Genomic DNA, 20,502 nt, shown 5'->3' on the forward strand with positions numbered 1-20,502 from the left:
GTCCTTACATTTACTCCTTACACTCAGCATGAATAAAAAGCAATACCTGAATTTCCACAATGAAACAAATGAAGCCCAGATAGCTTAGGAAACTAGATATATAACTATAATCCTAACAGAGGAAGACTTTGAACTCAAGACTCTCTTAAGCTATACCTTTTCACTACATCCTGGATGCCAATATGTTTCAAAACTCTAATCAATATTTAGTAGCTCCCTAGACACTGTGTCTGCAGGGATAAAGACCAATGGTGAAAGTCACAGATTTGTAAAACTTGAAGTGCACATTCTTACCAGATCTTCTAGGGTAAGTTAAAAGTGGTTGTGGGAGAAACCAGGGCTTTGAAATATGGCTTGTGTTCAATTAGACAGACACAGATGAAGCTAAGAATTTGAACCCTCAAATCTGCCTGACATACTTTTCTAATGGCGCAGCCCTTCCTATCATCCTTCCTCTCCAACCATTCATTTCTTCCCCAAAGAACCCATCTTCTCTCATATTAAAAACCAAAAAATACGAAAGGAAGCAAAAATCTTTAATGTTACCTGGTGCTGATACTTCAGAAGGAGATGCTGATTTGCTTCAGTATCCACTCCCAACATTCCTTGTTGACTCCATTCCCTAAATGGGAATCAGATCCAAGCATGGCATGGCCAAATTAAGGCCTCCTCCAGGAGGGAACTGCCTCCACACCAAGACAATTGTCAGTTTGTAGGCTGTTGTTTTCCCTAACACATTAAGGAGTCCATGGCTAAGGGGACCGCCCCAGAGTTCACAAAAAGAGCCTTGGAGAAGACAGTGAGTCTGCTGCAATGGAACTAGGCTCCCAGCAGAAATGATGGGTTCCCAGTGTGATAGGAGTCAGGTGCTGGCACGTAACCCTTAGATATAGTGGGCACAATTACCATAATCAGCCACAGCACTCTATAGCAGTGGCTAATTATTCCCAGGGCTCTAGGATTGAAATATCGGGGCAATTTCCTAATGACTTAGAAGCTGAACATTCCAGGTCTGCTGAGCAAAATTAAGATGTGAAGTACTGTAGTGAGGTTCATGGCCTCTCAGTTCGAAAATGTAAACTATCTCACAGACCCAGAATGATTGGCAGGGAGGCCAGCCGTCTTTGAGGAAAGACCCCTGAAAAGGGCCTCAGCTCTTTATTGTGAAACTTCCGCCAAGTCCTCTCCTGAGGCTTTAATCCCTTAATAATGTGACTGAGAAAAAGCAAATAGCCAGACCTTATGTGATTATTAGATGCTTGCTCTGAATGGAACCATGTGGTCCTCTGGTCCAATTAGGGGCTAATAGAGATCAGGTGAGAGATGAAATCTTGACAAAGCCCATTTTACACTAAATCCATTGGGATCGTTTCACCGGTTTTTTCCCTCATCCTGAAATATTTTGGAGTCAATATACATACTTAGTAACTGACTGAGTCCTCACGTTGGTGCTCTGTGCTATGGAATGAGGGCTATTATTGCAGGAATGTTCCATATACTTTCCTCTTCTCCCTCAGGATACTAAATCAAAAGATACCAAATCAAAAGCAATACCACATTCGTGGTGGGAATTGCAGACACTATTGCCACCTTGAAGGACTTAAGGGAAAATGGAGTAGATGTTTCTATTTTCTAGCCATTTAACTTCCCTGTTTGACTACTGAAAAATTTAGAGAGATCTTGGAGAATGGCAATTATACCATCCTTTTTAACAATCAGAAAATACAACAATGGTGTCTGCTGCTCTGGACATGGTGTCTTCACTGGAGCAGATGAATAGATGCCCTGGACCTTGGCGTGTCATCATCCTAAAAATCACTGTCTTTAACTGTAAGCTAATGAACATAATCCGAAACAGGGTGTCTTCACATATCAGGAAGAGTAGCTCTATTCATCATCCCTTTTTTTTTTTTTTTCCAATTCTATGACAGTTCTTTTGCTGTCATAATATGGTATGGAGGAATCTTTATTTATTTGTTTGCTTGTGGCATGCCATACACCACATGCTGATCCCTTGCATCATGCTAATTGAAGCAGGTAAGAAGGAAGTAACAGTTACAATAATTTTGATACATGCAGGGATGCAATATCTATGAAGTTTCCTGGGATTTCTTAGGTGGGGAATATGTATGGATACTCTCCTAAAGTGAAAGACAATTTGCTGCACTTTTCAATACCCTCCCCTCCAAAACAGGCATAATGGTTGATTGACTTTAGATTTTTGAAGCAAATACATAAAATATCTGGGCATGTTGATTTGATATATTTACAGAGTGGTGTTTAGGCCAAAGTATGCTTTGAGTGGGTCTCAAAGCACTGGGCCTAGGCTGCAGGACAGCCTTCTGACATATGGACCCGGTAGGCAGAGTGGTCCTGAAAGAGACTATGAGGCACTGAGATACTTGGTGAGGTCTCTGGCAAATCCATACATGGGAATTACAGCAGAGACCCCTTGGATTTTAGATTAAATTTGTGTCCTATTCTGCCAACAGATATACTTCATTTGAAAAACAGATCCTGACATACAGTTGTGTCCTGTTAAACTCCCAATGCCTAGCCATGGGACACTAAGTGATGTTGTGATTCAAGATGCTCAAAATGGAAAAAAAAAAAAAAAAGACAAGAACAGATGCTGAGGGGTACAGTGCTGAGGGGTGAACTGGTTGATTTTCTGGTTCAATTCTTTACTTTTCTATACTCAATTCTGAGAAGCTGAAAGAGTCCCCTGGTCTCCCTTGCCCTGAGGCTTCTGGTTGTGTTTGGCCAATGGGAGGCAATAAAGTGGTGATGGGAGATTAATTATTTATTCATTCCCTACAATTTAGATACTTTCTCTCCACTGAGCTGGTGTTTAGTGGCAGCTGTGTCCCTCTCTCTAAGGCCAAAGCTCCTTCTCCTGTGGCCATGGCTCTAGTTTCCTGGAGCAGCTAAGGACATGTTGGCCTCCCCCTGTTGCTAGTCCTTGGGATCTTCAACATTCTCTTTTGTGGCTCTTAACCTTTTCAACATCTCTATAAATAGTTCCTTTATTTGATTCTGGACTATTATTCCTATGAGTATGTAGTCATTTTTCTCCTCAGAATAAATGACAGAACAAAAAGAAGATCCTGGGGAAATATCACATCATATTCCACCACATATGTATGTATTATTTTTTAGTAAGAGATAAATAAAATCTCTTTTTAAAGACGCTGTTATTTGGGGGCTTTCTACTATAGGCAGCCGAGCATAATCTTCAATGAGATAACTCCTCACTTTGATAAATCCTTGTCCTACATGTCTGGAAAGTGCTGCTTTACTGACCATATCCCTGCATCCACTGTATCCCAAGGACCCCATTCCTTCCTCCGAATGTCAGTATTTAATGCCTTTACCACCTACTTTCAGCTGAAAATGTCTAAATGTATGATTATCTACCATTCACTGTCCTTTAACCAAAATGTTGCAAACACACCCTGAACTCAGAAGTTAATCAATGTATATTATTGATAAGAATGATACCCCATTTATTTAGGAAGAGTCAAACTTCACATCCTTCTATGTGCAGGAAACTAATGGTTAAAGGATTTTGTTTCTGGATTCTTGCCCTAAGTCTGTCTTATGACAAGTTGTATGTGTTTTTTGTTTTTGTTTTCCTGCCCTGACTCCACCTATATAGCATGTGGAAGAATATCGTTGAGGGAGGCTTCAGTGAAGAGGAAAGAAGGAATATGGCAGGGACTCAGGCCCTGTTTCATCTTGCTCCATGCTCATGAGCAGGGGCAGCCTTTGGAATCAGTATCTCCCAAAGACCTTTCTTCAAGATATGGTCCTGTCGACATCTGCTTGCTTGATCCATGTGAAAACTCTTCTTCCTCACCCACATCTGTTCTTTCAAATGCTTAAGGGATGACTGTCAGCCACAGAGCTGACACAGAGGAATGAGGAGGAGTGATTTTTGTCTGTGTGTCTCTGACTGGCACAGGTCTCATGAGCTTCGAGGCACTACAAGGGCAACAATGTTTCCTGTCTTGGGTATTTTTGTATCTTTAGAAGATACACATGCCTGGCTGATAGCAGAAAGTCAAAGAATTAATTTCAAATTAGTTGAAACTTCAAGCATTCCTCAAAATCCAGCTCAGTATTCCATGAAACCTTCCTTCCTTTTTTCATCACCTTCAGACATGCTATATGTGATGGTTGATTTTACTCCCTCTGTAATTCCATAGTAATTTGTATGTGTTTCTTGTATAGAATTTTTTCATGCTACCTCACAATTTTCTATGTCTTTCCCACTAGCCTATGTAATTGTTGGGCACAGTAGCCATACAGCTGAGTGCTTTGGGCTCTGAATCCCAGCTCTGCAACTTCATGGTTATACATCTTACTTAAGTTACTTAACATCTCTAAGATTCAGTTTCCTTATTTGTAAAATGTATTCATTTATTCATATTGGAACATGTATTTATTATGTACCAGGTGCTAATGAAGGTATTGGTCATTGAGTTAAGAGAGAAAAAAGTAAAAAGAAAAGGAAAGGATAGGAAAGGGAAGGAAAAGAAAGGGAGGAGGAGGAAAGTAAAGGTGGACAAACATTCCACTTGGTGGAGAGAACATTCTAGCAATGGATATAACCATATTTATTCATATCCACACCTACAGAACAAACAATAGAAGTTCACATATTTTTAACTACTTTAAAGAAGATAAAGTAAGGAAATAGAGCTTGACAGAACAGGCAAAAAGTTTTGATGTTCATTACAGAAGCTGATTTGAGAATAGCCCTCAAAATTTTAGGGCTGCTCACACATATTCTGTTTCTTCTTGATGTGTGATAGGATTATACTTTCTGTATCTCTGGAGTTAGGCATGGTCTAGTGATTTGCTTTGACTCGTGGAAGTTCGACAGAAGCAAGTTGCATGCAGAAGTTTTAAGAGCCAATTAAGCTTTGCCACATCTCCTTTTCCCTGCTGGAAATAATATGGAAACTTTTTTTAGCAGGGGCCTCCTTCAGCTTTGGCCTTCACATTGACGCATGCTGGATAGTAGCCCGCGACATGAGGACTGTTTTATTTATGGTAGCATATCCTGTCCTGTTCTTACTGATACAAGCCTTATTGTAACGACCAACAACCGGAAAGTATTTGGTAAATTCTTATTATCATCATTACTAATTTTATTATCATATAACACTTGTATTTCTGGTGTATAAACATAATAGTTAATTTTATTCTTTCAGAAGGGTTTTAAGGAATTAAATGCAAGTCTTTTTTTATCCTACCTTCACAAATAGGAAAAGGAATGTCAAAATAATTGAAATTGCCAGTCAGAGGTGACAGTGGCAGCACTTAGATCCAAGGAGATCCCATCAGTGGCAGCACTTAGATCCAAGGAGATCCCATCAGTGGATCCCATTTTATGTTTTTGATGCATTTTTCTATTGACTAGCAATATAAAATTAGATACACACACTTTTGAAATCATTTGGTGCTAATACATAATAAATTGTGAATTCAAGAAATCTTTAAAAAATCAAGTACGTAAATAAAAAGTGTTACTTGGGGGAAATACTATTAAGAATAGTAAAATTTGTCTCAAAATGTCCGTGTAAACTAACAATGGCTATTTATTTTTAGGCACAAAAGTTAAATTTTCAAAGAATTGAGTAGCTTAACTGGATAGAAATGTCATTTTGAACTGAAGTGTAGCTCAGTTTCCCTTAAACCTTTACAGAAGAGGCACAAGAAAAAAAACAAAAAACAAAAAAACATAACTTTCTCTGGTGGCAGAAATTGCTAACAACACCAGAGTAAATCTGCTGGTGGTGAAACATGTAGGGACAGATCTGGAGTGGGGAGGGAAATGCAAAACACATCAGAGGCAATTTTTCAGTGGATAAAATTAAATCAAAGGAGAAAGCAAGTTTACTGGAACATAAATATCAATGATAAAATGAGAACTGCATTTTCTAAAATAAGAATGTGTCTCTTAAATAAGTATTTCAGTGGTATCTACAAAATCAGCTCCTTGATTTAAAATTCTATAAATGAAATTCTAAATATCCTATTTCTGATGCATACTAAAAACTACTGACTTGAGTATATTGTTTCTTTTTTAGTGCTCACTATCTACCACAACAATAACTGCAGCAAAAGAATTAAATTGAATTTATATTATATGTTAGTAATGAATATAGTATAATTACAATGGTGGTCTTAATAGGCTTGGCTTGAAAGAATTTATAAGCTTGATTTGAAAATATGCAGGTAATGCTTTTTCTAAATCATTGAAATAACCAATGCAACTTCTTCTGTGCTGGGGACTGAACAAGAAGAAATTACTCAATAGACTAGGACATAGAGTTACACTGTACTTTTAATTTTCCTGTTGTTTGACAAGACATGTTAACCTAAAAAGAACAGATTTGTAAAACATGTTCTGGTAAGAATGTGAACTTTCCTTTTGATTCACTATGAGATGTTTTTAAAATTTGAAGCTCACAGTACTGATTATGTAACTATCAAAGGACATGTTAAATCAGCCAAGTTTTTGACAAGCAGTCTCTAGAAATTGCATAGTTCAATTGGTGTAGTATTAAATATATATACACACACAAATCCATACACAAATTACATCCATAAAAATAATCTAATTCTTAAATTTCTATCGAAAACATTTTAATTGATCAATATATCCACCTCGATTGATAAGTAGATTTTTAAATGCAGGAAGTTGAATATAATAATCTCTTCAAGTAATAAAACAAAGAAAAATCATTTTCAAGAGGAAAATACACATATATATCTTAAGGTCATGCATATATATGTTTAATATATATATAACATTATACATACCATAATATACATGTATTTATATTTGTATGCTTATGTGTATGTTTGTGTGTATGTAAGCGGGGGCTTAAATTCTATGATTTGTGTGAACTAAGTTGGAAACAAAATGAACAAAGTCAGGACTCATTTAAACAGAAAAGCATTATGTTTTCTTTTGTTCTAAAGTGCAAATACAGATCCTGAGTTCACTGAGATTGCTTCAAGTGACTTGACACTACTGGATAGCAGGAGGAGTCAGCCGTCCCTGAATTTTAAAAATGTATTAAAGTAAAAGGCTCTTCCACTAACAACTTCACTAGAATTATCAAATCTTTACCACTGAAGTTTAGTCATTAGTCAGATGGATGGGTTTTTACTCCTCCTATCATTTTTAATTGTCATAGGATTACATTTATCCTCCCTGAACCAGTACACTGTATGCTGTTCTTGGTTCAGTTGAAAGGGATGCACCCTAGAAGAGATAAATTATTCCATTATCACCAAAACATATATTAAATGTCCATATTTTTAGAAGGCAGGGCTTAGTGTTATAAACGGGAATTAATTAGGCTCAATTCCTGCCTCATTGAAGGTTAGAGTGTGAGATGTCCAGACAGCAATGATGCAGGCACTTTAAGGTCATGTATTAAACAAAGGGAAAGAAATAAGTTTTTACCGTGACCATCTGCACCCTCGAGCAAAGTATATCAGTGAATTGGGTGTAAAAGGAGACACTTGGGAGATGAATGTCATGGTGATTCACTGCCATACCACCAATCTCATAGGAAAGACTCTCCTGAAATCTCAGGACTTGACTGAGTGCTGTTCAAATGAGAGCATGATAAGAAGGGGTGGGCACAGTGGGATTTTTCTTAAATCTTCCATATCTCATCTCAGAAATGCCTAAAGAGAAGGGATTGCCAGCTTGCATCTGCTTTACATGTTTTTAAAATGCTTTATATACTGTGGGGAAGAGGTTCAAATACGAAATAAACTGCTTACTGGCAAACACTGCAGAGCAATGGATACCTTTGATTCTGGTAGAGTTTTAAGTACATGCTTAGAGAATTAGTCTTGTTTTATGTATCACATATCCCTAACATACCAACTTATCACTACCTGTCCTTTACTCTGCAGCTCTGAATGGTTACCAGATCTTATTAATTCTGCCATATCTCTACCTCTCAAACTCACCCTTCTTCACTATTTTCTGGACAACCAAATTAACATGGATTGTTAACCTTTTCTTTCTGTATAATTTTAATAACTTCCTAGCCATTTTTCTTTCTGGTTTTTCCACCACTCTTTTCCATAACAGGTCCACACTGCTGACTTGAGATTAATTTTTTTCAAAACCATACACCAGGAGTTCCCGTAATGGCTCAGAGGAAACGAATCTGACTAGCATCTATGAGGATGCAGGTTCAATCCCTGACCTCACTCAGTGGGTTAAGGACCTGGTGTCGCTGTGAGTTGTAGTGTAAGCTGCAGGCAGGCATGGCTCGGATCCGTGTTGCTATGGTTGTGGCACAGCTCTGATTCAACCCCCAGCCTGGAAAACTCCATGTGCTGTGTGTGCAGCCCTGTAAAAGAAAACAACAACAACAACAACAACAACAACAAAAAAAACCAAAAAAACCCAAAACACACCATGTTATATATTTTTCACTTTAAAAATCCAAGATATTTCCCACCCCAGTGTTTATAGCAGCATTATTTACAATAGCCAAGATACGGAATTAACCCAATTGCCCTTCAATAGATAAATGGATAAGAAGAATGTGGTGTGTATACACACACACACACACACACACACACACACACAAGTGGAATGACTCACTCATTTAAAAGAACGAAATTGCCATTTGCAGCAATGAGAATGGACCTAGAGATATTATGCTTAGTGAAATAAGTTAGACAGAGAAAGATAAATATCGTATGATATCACTTACATGTGGAATCAAAAAAAATAAAACAAACAAACATGCATAGCAAAACAGAAACAGATTCTCAAATACAGAAAACAAACCAGTGGTTACCAGTGGGGAGGAGGAAGGGAGGAGGGACAAGATAGGGGTAGAGGTGACAACTACTATGTATAAAATAGAGAAGCCACAAGAATATATTGTATAGCACAGGGAATACAGCCATGGTCCTGTAATATCTTTTAACAGAGTATAATCTGTGAAAATACTGAATCACATCTGAAACGAAATGGAATGTTGTAAATCAACTATACTTCAATAATAAATAAATAAATTCCAAGAGTTTCCATCAATTATGCAGTAAATGCTTAACTTGTCAGATTAACACGTAAATGACTCCAATAAATCAGCTTTTTCTCCAGCCACTATGGGCGCTCTATCTTCCCATCCCCCCATCTCAGCCACAATTTGGATGAGTTCATTACAATTTTTCATCCTTATCTGTATAGGTATATACTGTTCTCTCTGTTCAGAATACTGTTTTCCTTCTTCCCCACTTGAAGAGTTCTTACTTCACCTCCAATATTATGTCCAAATGTTGTTTCTTCTTTGTAGTTTTCAGCTATGTTTCAAGGAAGCTGAGACCTCCCTACTGCTTTCCCCATGACATTCTATGGGTCTGATTCTTCCACTGTTTGAGCCCTTAGAAGGGTGTTCACATATCCTTACTTGCCAGCACCACCAGTGAGTTAATATCATTTTCTCATTACATATTGCTTTTGATTTTCATAGTTCTTTCAAGCACATTTTTTTCATTTTATACACTCGATAAGTTTGTGAATAGCAGGTATCACTCCTGTGTAATGTAAGGAAAATGAGTGCTAAAACCAATAAATAACTGAGAGTTTTGGTTTTGTTTTAAATATTTATGTTGTTTTATTTTACTTATAGCTTAATGTCTTTCTAGTATATCACAGTGCTTATTATTAAACACTGCCTTTAATCCCACATATATGTGTGCATGTGTATTTTCCCATGCTGTAGGTCAGAAAAAATCTCTTTGTAGGTATATGATATTCTTTGAACATTCATTAAATATCGGTATACTACAAACCGAAAAAATCGTTTAGCTTTCATTTCTTTCATTGTGACTCTACCTCACCATGACATAAACTATAGCTTGACAGATGGTCCAACCAAGGTATTATAAAACATTTTAGACAGGTGCTTTAGGATAATGATTTATGAAATAATCATTGAGATCAACTACTATGAATAAAGCATTCCAAAAGTCTTAGTACAAAAGTTCTAATAAATCATATCCTTTGTTACACCTTAGGGCAGGTAAACATAAATTTATTTTCATAACATCTATGTCAGTCAGTATGTTGTATTTTTCTTTTATGCAAAAGACTGATAATTAATATAAGTGAAAACCTGTGAGTAATAGGCCCAAACACAAAAGAAACTAGTCAGTGTTCTTCCTGCATTTCTAGGTTGAAAATAAACCAGATTTAGTTTTCATCCTACATGGGAGGGAGAGGGGAAGAATAATATTAACAAAATGTATCAACTCAGTTTTCTTTCCAGAAACTGTAAGGTTTAAGAGCATATGTAGGGAAAATAATGAGAGGAAGAATATTCAGATGTTTTTCAGGACTCTAAAAGGAAAAGCAAACAATGAGATAACCGGTTTTAGGAGCTACTGTGTTATCCTACCTAGAACAAGGCCACTCACACAGCTTGCCATGAGGCACATTGCTTCTTTTGCTTGCATAGTGGCTGCCAGGGTTTTGTCCTGGTTCATTCACGTTCCACTGCCCAGGCCCTGTATGTGTGTCTAGTCCCTGTATTTATATGCAGATGCCTGGAATCTGTTAGTGACCTTCTTCTGACTAACTGTGTGTGAACAAATATATCTTCTCATCTGAACATTTAGAGCAAAGAATGGTAAGTAGTGCAAGATTCAGAAAGGAAGACATAAATCAAAACTAAAATCATGATTTCAACGCCTTGAACTCTTGCTGCATATTTTGTCATTCTTGGGCCTTACTCAAATGGTTAATGAAACCCAAAGTATTTTAAATGCACTTCTCTAAAATCTAAGTGGGATGCAGCCACATTTGAGTAAAGAGCTATTAAAATGATGAAATCATTATATTGTATCCAAGGATAAAAGACATTGTAAATATTTAGTCTTTCACAGTCACAAACCACTTAAATGGATGAATAAAGTCTATTCCATGGTTTATGGTTCTAATAGCCTCCAGGAAATGTCAAATTCACATGCTGTCCCAGAACAGAAGATTTAGCTTTTGGATTTTTAATTTAACTAAAAGATGTGTTAAAGCACACAGTGATCTAGCTCCCTATTGGCTCCACATCTGTCTATGATTATATGCAAACAATATTTGAGCTAGCATTGGCCTCACATAGACTCAGAGGCTCACTAGCTTGAAGGTAATTAATTTTTTTAAAAAAAAGAGACAAAAAGAATGAAGGAAGACAATTTGTAGAAGCACTGTTTTCAGCAATAATCTTACATATGAGGTAAGGCTCAAAGTTGCCAAAATGGAATCTGGAATAGAAATCCATCAGCCTTATGTCTAAATAAATCATAATTGTTCTGAAAGTGATTAATGCTGGGTGACAGCCAAGGTTCCTTTGATAAAATAGTACTTGCCCTCATTCTGCAATTGAGTAGGACAGGAAATAGCTCACCTTTTGGTAATGAATTAACTCTTTCATAGAGGACTTAGTGATTCCAAAATACAAGCCACAAAAATGTCTAGGATGCCAAGATATTAAACAAAATTTCCAAAGGTAGCAGACAATTGCTCTCTTTATCTCTCTTTTATTTATTTATTTATTTTTGTCTCATGTTTCTCTTGCCTTTACTTTTTTCTTTTTCTTTTTTTTTTTTTTTTTTTTTGTCTTTTTGCTATTTCTTGGGCCGCTCCGGCGGCATATGGAGGTTCCCAGGCTAGGGGTCGAATCGGAGCTGTAGCCGCCAGCCTACGCCAGAGCCAGAGCCATAGCATCGTGGGATCCGAGCTACGTCTGCAACCTACACCACAGCTCACTGGCAACGCCGGATCCTTAACCCACTGAGCAAGGCCAGGGACTGGACCCGAAACCTCATGGTTCCTAGTCAAATTCGTTAACCACTACGCCACAATGGGAACTCCTACTTTTTTCTTATCTGCAGTTCTTATCTGCATATTTTGGTAGACAACATAGTTATTGCTCAAGGAGTTTCTTAAAAATTGTCTCTTGCTGATTTGGCTGCATCAAGGATGAAGTTATTAAACAGTGGCATGACAGTACTTCTTGGTGGCTTTTCAGCTTGCAAAAGTTACACACACACAGAGTCTGTATCTCTATCATCTATCTATTTGTCATCATCATTATCTATCTATCATCATCTATCCATCTATATTTTATGGAAGGAAATTCATATTTATTGAGCATCTGCTACATGTCATGCACAAACCAGATGCTTTTTTATATGATAGTAAATGATTATAAAGCAGATTTCCCTTCCAACTAGCCTTTGATATAAAAGCTTTGCTTTATATTCAGGTCCTTACAATAGTTTCCTATATTATGGATGTTCTCACAATTTTTTATAAATAATAATAAAATTTGTATTTTTTCTTCCAGTTTTATTGAGATATAATTGACACACAGTGCCATATAAGTTTAAAGTTCATAGAGGTAGTACGCAGTTTAACGTAGGTCTTAGTAGTATTGTTTTGGATATGTCACCTCAGGCAAGGAAACAAAAGCAAAAATAATTAAATGAGAATACATCAAACTAAAAGGCTTTTGCACAGCAAAGGAAACAAAACAAAAACACTACCTACTGAATGAGAGAAAATATTTGCAAACAATATATCAAATAAGGGAGTAATATAAAAAACAAACAAATAACTCATACAATCCAACATCAAAAAAATAAAAAAACCCCAAACAACCTGAATAAAAAATAGAAAGAGAATCTCAACAGACATTATTTTTTGCTTTTTAGGGACACACCTGTGGCATATGGAAGTTCCCAGGCTAGGGGTAGAATCAGAGCTTAAGCTGCTGGCTTATGCCACAGCCACAGCAACATGGGATCTGAGCAACATCTGCGACCTACACCACACAGCTCATGGTAATGCTGAATCCTCAACTCACTGAGCAGGGCCAGGGATCAAATACATATCATGGATACTAGTTGGGTTCATTACTGCTGAGCCATGATGGGATTCCCTGAAGAGACATTTTTACAAGGAAGACATACATGGCCAACAGGCACCCCAAAAGATGCTCAACATCACTAATCATCAGGGAAATGCAAATCAAAACCAAAATGAAATATCACCTCATACCTGTCAGAATGAATATCATCAAAAAGAACAAAAATGTTGGTGAGGATGTGGAGAAAAGGGAACCCTCCTGCACTTTTGGTGGGAATGTAAATTGGTACAGGCACTATGGAAAACAGTATGGCATTTCCTCAAAAAATTAAAAATAGAACTAGCATAAGATCCAGCAATTCCACTCCTGAGTATTTCTCTGAAGAAAACGAAAACAGTAATTAGAAAAGACTTGTGTACACTATGTTCATTCCAGCATTATTTATAATAGCCAAGATATGGAAGAAAACTAAGTGGCCATCAACAGATGGACAAATAAAGAAGATGTGGTATTATATACAATTGAATATTATTCAGTCATAAAAAAGAATGAAATCTTTACATCTGCAAAAACATGGATGGACCTAGAGGGTACTATGCTAAGTGAAATAAGTCAGGGAGAGAAAGACAAATATTGCATGAGTTCACTCGTATGTGGAATCTTAAAAAACAAAACAAAAAAACATCCACAAAAATGAAGAAATGTAACAAAAGCAGAATCACTGATACAGAGAACAAACAGGTTTTTGCCAGAGGGGAGGGGAGTTGGGGGTGAGAAAAATAGGTAAGGAAATTAAGAGGTATAAATTTCCAGCTGCAAAATAAAGTTATCCATATGAAATGTAAGGTGTGGAGAATACAGTCAATAATTATATAGTATCTTTGTATGGTGACAGATTGTAACTGGACTTACTGTGATGATTATTTGGAAATGTATAGAAATGTCAAATCACTACAAATGTGTAACAGGAACTAACAGAATACTGTAGGTGAATTATACTTCAAATGAACTCATAGAAAAAGAGATCATATTTGTAGTTACTGGATGCAGGGATGGGGGAAAGGGAAATTGGATGAAGACAGTTAAAAGGTATGAACTTTGTTATAAGATAAATAAGTACTAGAAATATAACATACAAAATGGTAAATATAATTAACATTGCTATATGTTATATATGAAAGCTGTTAAGAGTAAGTCCTAAGAGTTCTCATTTCAAGGAAAATTTTTCTATTCTTTAATTTTGATCTATCTGAGATGATGGGTGTTCACTAAACTTATTTTAGTAACTATTTCATGAGGTATGTACTTCAAATCATTATGCTGTACACAAACTATTTTTTAATACTATGTAATAAGGTGGGGCATAAGCATAGCAAATTCCCACAATTTGTTGAATGTCATTAAAATTGTAACAAGATCTTAAGAGTTCCTAATTCCTGGAATGCAAAAAACTATGAAGCTGGGTGCCTGTCATCATATGGTATATTTAAATGCCTCTTTTAGACACGTCACCCCCCTTCCCACACCACACTCCCTTATTCAACACTGCCAAGCCCAGGCTCTTCTTTCCCAAGGGCATAACTTGAATCCATCTAGAAAATGATTTTATCTGCAGGATGCAGATCATTTTAAACTGGAAAGAAGAATAAAGCCTTGGAGACAGCACAGAATGCGGTTAGAGTAGTCCAAGTTAAAAATGACCAGAGAATCAGCAAGGGATTTGGCTGCTAGACTAGTGTGGTTATTAATGGACAAATGCTCTTTCCTCAACTGGATAACTGCTTCTACTTTTTGTGGTTATGGGAATAGGAAATGGAAGGAGACAACACTTTACTGGCAGACACATTACTGACCTTGCAGAAGCAGCAAGAATAATGAGCAGAGGAGGTTTTTAGAGGAGATGGTCCTGCCAAGCAGAATAATTGCTGCAGGAAGTGCAGGATTCCTCGGATATGGGGGTAACTGGGTTGGATCACCCTCTATCAGAGTAGGATGGATCAACCAAAGTCATCCTGAATGTTGAGATCATTGGTTAAGAAGCAAAGGCATCCTGATTCTTGTCCATTAGTGAATCATGGGTACCCTAGAGAAGCAACATTTAGCTTCCCTTAGGACACATCTTGATGGTCACTTTCCACTCATGTATCTGGTAAGGTCCTAAGTTCAGATATTCATTCTATCATCTGAATAGGTCTTAATTTTTTTTCTTTAATAAACGTGTTTATCAAAATAATAGAGAATGCATGTTTTAGACTAGTATAACTCTCCAAGATAATGTTTAAGATAAACAAAATGGTCAGGATTTTTTTTTTAATTACAGATTTTAGCAAATACTTTTGGAAAAGAAATAAGTATTAAATACATGTTTTTGGACTTGATGTTTTTCTTGTTTCACAACTCAAAATTGTTTACCTAGAATCAAATTCTTATGAAAAATATATCTGGAAATATAGTCAATAAATATAATACATGAAACAGGTAAAGAAGAATAAATAATGGAAGAACATAAATAAATAAAATGAGAAAGCAAGACATGCTACTGTAGGCTAAATAATATCTAGAAGTAGCCCCTCCTTTGGAGCCCATACTCTATTTAATGTTTTTCCTCTTTCACATTGACACCAGCAGCCCAGAGAATAGCTTTGCCTGGGAACAAAAACACAATTAAAGGAGTCAGGCGGAGGGACAAACCAGCCCTCACCTCTGCCACTTAGAACTTGAGGCATAAGTGGATAATTTCTGAAGCAAGATGGCTTTTGCAGAACTATGTTTTTGAGATGCTTAAAATTCTTCCACTTTTATTATTGAATTTTAGAGCAGAAATTTATCAAGCGTTTGGGGGCCTCCAAAATACAATTCGTTTAAATGAGACTGCCCCTGGAAAGGGTCATAACATTATCCGTAGACTCTTGGGCAGTTTTCTTTGTAATTGTGTTAGAAAACCCTGCTTGCTGGAAAAGCAAAATAAGATGATCCTCTAAGGAGCTATGGGAAAAAGAAAATAGGTGCCTCAACTGGGAAGAAATGGAAGTGGAAAAAAATCAGAAATGGCCTTCCCCTGGATCTCTGCCTTTTCTGCAGTTTGCCCCACTCTGCCTACAAAGGGGTCCGGCTCTGATGGCGCTTCCTGATGATATTATTGGCAGTCAGCATAGAGAATGCCACGGTCATGGCAAAATTGTTACTGTATTGAAAATGCAGAAGCCCCCTTCTTGGCACTCCATCAGAAGAGAAGTGATTTCCTAACAAAAGAGGAATGCTCAATCTGAAGAGTTTTTGGAACTTTTCCCTCTGCCACGAAACCCGGTGAATGGTTTGAGTTTTTCCAAAATTACTTGAAATTTAGCTGCTGGGAGGCTGTGCCGATTGTTCCAATTTTCCTTTCAATTTTGCATTTTGTTGGATGCTTCCCTCAAGTCTTTTGGTGTAGTTCAGTCATTAGTCAGAGCTGGAAAGTTTATTATTTATTTTGACAGTCACCAGCCTATTTTGTCATGCTGTACACATTACTGCTCCACTTGACAGGTGTTACTCTTAAAATCCTTCAGTTTCTTTTTTTCCCCATTTGAGTGAAGCTTCTAGATCTGCTGTCTTGTTTACCTTCCCAAAGGAAGCACAGTATATTTTCTGGTAGATAAAAGCTTGGTTTTGTTGCTACTTTTCAGTGACAGATTAAACAGCCATTGGTTAAAAAAAAGAAAAAGTTTTCTTGATTTAATCTAAATTTTGGTGATGTGCTTAAGCTGGGATCCAATGGGAGAAAAGAAAGTAGAATAAAAGAAAAGAAAGTGAATGGAATATAAATAGAGGCAAGAACATACTGCTGTTTCACCTATAATATACATATTATGTGATTAGAAAAGTCAAAATAAGCTCTAATTTCAATGGTGTGAGGTTTGGGTTAAAACAAAGCAGCTGCATTATAGGTTCCAACTCTCCCAGAAGCAAATGCAGGTGGCGATGCTGACATAGAAGTGAACACTGGCTCAGGTTAGAAAACTCAAGTTTTTCTGAGGAAGATGATACATGAATTCATTTTTAAAATACAAATATTAATAAAACAAAAGAAAAGATGGTGAAAAGACACTTCTATATCGATGCCGATAGAGGGAAGATGGGAATTTAATTTTGGATATGCCGATTGTAATATATTATGAAAACAGTGGGAATTATTATTCTTTTTCCTGATGTTTGAGTTCATCACTGTGACCCACGCAGTTCTCTAACTTCCTTTTTGGTCTAATGTTACCTCCTTAGAAAGTCTTCTCTGACCACCCAATGCAAACACTTCTCTATCACCTTCTTGGGAGCTCTCTGCCATTAAGTCCTGTTTTATATTCAATAATAGTATACTTCATTTCCCGTCAGGAAGAAAAAGCAAATATTTGTTTAATTACATATTATCAGTCTCTTCTCTCTTTAAACAGTGTTGTGTAATATACTACCTGACATGTACCAGACTAAAATGAGATGCATTCATTAATCTTGATTCTGTGATTCAGAAAGTTCAGCAGGGTTCCTCAGAGCTGACTCCCCTTTGTCAGTGAGGGTGACTCAGGTGGTAGCTGGACTGGAGGATCGAGGATGCCTCACTCTCCCGTTGGGGGCCTTAGTGATGTGTTGTTGGCTGGAGTCCTTCTCTCCATGTGGCCTCTTTCTCCAGAGGAACAGCCTGGACTTCACCTGGAGGTCCAGGCTAGCAAAAGAAGGAAAGCAGCAGCTGCCATGTCTCATAAAGCCTAGGATCTGAATTAATACAGCATCACTTTTCCCACATTCTATTGGTCAAATTAAGTTTAAAACCAACCTATATTCAAGAGGAGAGGAAATAGGTTCCAATTTTTAATATACTGTTGCATGCACACATAGGCACAGGAGGAACTGTTATAGCCTCCCCCTTTCACCAACTATTCCTTGCACCTCCTAGAATTTGAATTTCCAGATGGCATCATTCAGTTGTGTGAAACCAAGGATAAAGTTGCTCATTTATTGTTATTTTTCATTATGTCTACTTTGAAAAAATGTTAAATTCCTACCTATATCTCCAACCATGATTTCTATTTTTAATTAGGATTTTTAGTCTCAACTGATGATGGAATATTTATTCTTATTTGTCTTAGTATTGCTTCAGAAACAATAAACAGAAATAAATTCACCTCTCCCCCCATGCTAGATTTTTCTCATAATACTATTCTATAATGCTATTATCTCAAACTTTTATTACCAAGTGTTGCAGAGAGTGGGGTCTGGCTGCTTTCTTCTCTAAAACCAATAAAGAGGCAAGGTTTGTGGAAAAGAAAGTTTGCTTTACTTAGGAGGCTGGCAACCTGGGTGGGGTTAGGGGAGGGGGTGAACTTCTGTCCAAAAGCCATCCCCTCCCACTGATGACCAGCATGCAAGACCTTTTAAAGGGGAATTTCAGAAGTGTATAGGCAGAAGGAGGGGGCTGTATACAGAACAGCACAGTCAGCTCTGACCATCAGGTCATCTCAAAATTGGTCATGCACTGGTCTGATCAGTATCATCTTGATAGTTTTACATACAGTTAATCTTCAGTTCCAGGGTCAGTTTGTTCCCATTTGTTTGAGGCCAGTTCTTGGAATTATGGCAGCTTATGACATGGCTACAATCTGCTCATCGTGGCAATATATATTAAATAGTTTGCTGTTGTTTTCCCACATGATGGGGGTTTTAGTATCTACAAGATTGCTCATAGGATATAACTGAGAATAGTAGCTATAGCTTCCGAGGAAGAACTAAAGAACTTCGACTTTGCTTAATGACTTATTATTACTTGGTCTCCGTGACATTTTCCTTTGCTTCTGTATTTTTTCTCTTCTCTGATTAAACTATTCTTTGACTAAAATTTTTCTTCAGACAAATGTCAGGCAGAGGACCTGGTGAAGGGAAGACCAAGAGTCCTGCCCCATTCCACAAGGATTTTAAATGTGGAGTTGCCTTTCTCTCTCCTTTTGCCATCAGATAGAAAGAGAACCATATTGAAAACTGGCTCTACAAAATACTGACTGTGAAAGTGAGTAAATCACTTAGCCTCTCTGATTCTATTTATTCATCATTTAAAATTGATATGACGTTTTCATCTCAAGGTCACTGTGGAGATTAGTTTTGAAAAAAAACTTTGAAAAGGCCCAAACATGTTAAGCGCTCACTAAATGCAAATTTCCAACTTCATGATTTCTTTCTTTAGTGCTCATGTGCACCATTATTAACATCTTCTGTATACGCTCTATCTTCATAAAAGGACAGTAAACTCCTTGAAAGCAGTGACTCCCCAATTTCTTGGTATAGGACCATACACATTTAGAACTTGGAACATGATAAGGTCAGCTGATTGACTCACATTAACATTAATTAAAAAGTGTAGGAGTTCCCATTGTGGCTCAGCAGTAACAAACCTTACTAGTAACCATGAGGATGTGGGTTCAATTCCTGGCCCTGCTCAGTTGGTTAAGGATCCAGTACTGGGGTAAGCTGCTGGGTTGCAGACGTGGGTCAGATCTGGCGTTGCTGTGGCTTTAGTGTAGGCCGGCAGCTGCAGCTCCAATTTGAACCCTATCCTGGGAACTTCCATTTTCCATATTTGCTCTCTCCCCTCTCACCACAAAAAAAGTTTAAACACCATTTTAGGGGAGGTACTCACTGGCTTCTTCGAAAAAGAGGCAATATATATTAAATAGTTTGTTGTTTTATGTGCTACATTAGGCTGTGTTCTCTATGAAGCAAACTCTATTGAAGAGAAAAGTATATGAGAAAATAAGAGGACTGGTGTAAAGGGGACAAGTGATTTTGACAACAGAGGAGTTTTTCAGAACCTGATGCCAGATGTTGGGTCAATCTTGGGAGTCATATTCCTTTGAGTTTTACATGAAGGTTTTTATATCTCCTTTTAAAAGTCCTTAATATTGCAGCAATTACAGTTTTAGGGAAAAACATTTTAAAGACCAAATGCTTTTTTCCCCCCTCTCTGAAATATGATTATTTCAATTACTAGTAGCAACAATTAATCACTAAGTGATTCATCAGTCTGCAGCTGGGATTGGAAAGCTGACTTCCTTTCTTTATTCCTATTTTATGTTCTGTGCTCAGCAGGACTTCAGTAATAGCAAACTAATAACTTTTCCCTACCCTTAGTACCTGTTTCTAATACTAGCAAAGAAGAAAATTTTGAATATTTTTTTAAAGTACATTTTCCCCTCACATTTTTCTGAAGAAAACTGTAGAATTACAAGTGTTGGCCCATTTTGCTGCAAAAATAAGGCATTATATAGAAAGATGATTTCTTAAGATTTGACTGACCATTCTTTGCTATTTTTCACTAAACAACTCATGCTTGAGGAATGGCCAAATCCTCCAAATGAATGAGGATTTTCTATTTCCTGGCTATCTGGCATTTTGAACTTCATGTGAATGACATATAAAATGTTATTTTCATGTCCATGAACTGAGAATAACTATTAGAAAATCCATTGGTCAGAGAGTGTACATATTTTAAACTTTAGCGGAAAATTCCCCTCCCCAATTCTAATGCATGAAGTCAAAATCAATTTGGAAATGTATCTGA

This window comes from Sus scrofa, chromosome 1, assembly GCF_054392235.1.
Source record: "Sus scrofa isolate SSC_HxYL_T2T_F1_AM1 chromosome 1, Sscrofa_HxYL_maternal_Yorkshire_Landrace_v2.0, whole genome shotgun sequence".
Taxonomy (NCBI): Eukaryota; Metazoa; Chordata; class Mammalia; order Artiodactyla; family Suidae; genus Sus; species Sus scrofa.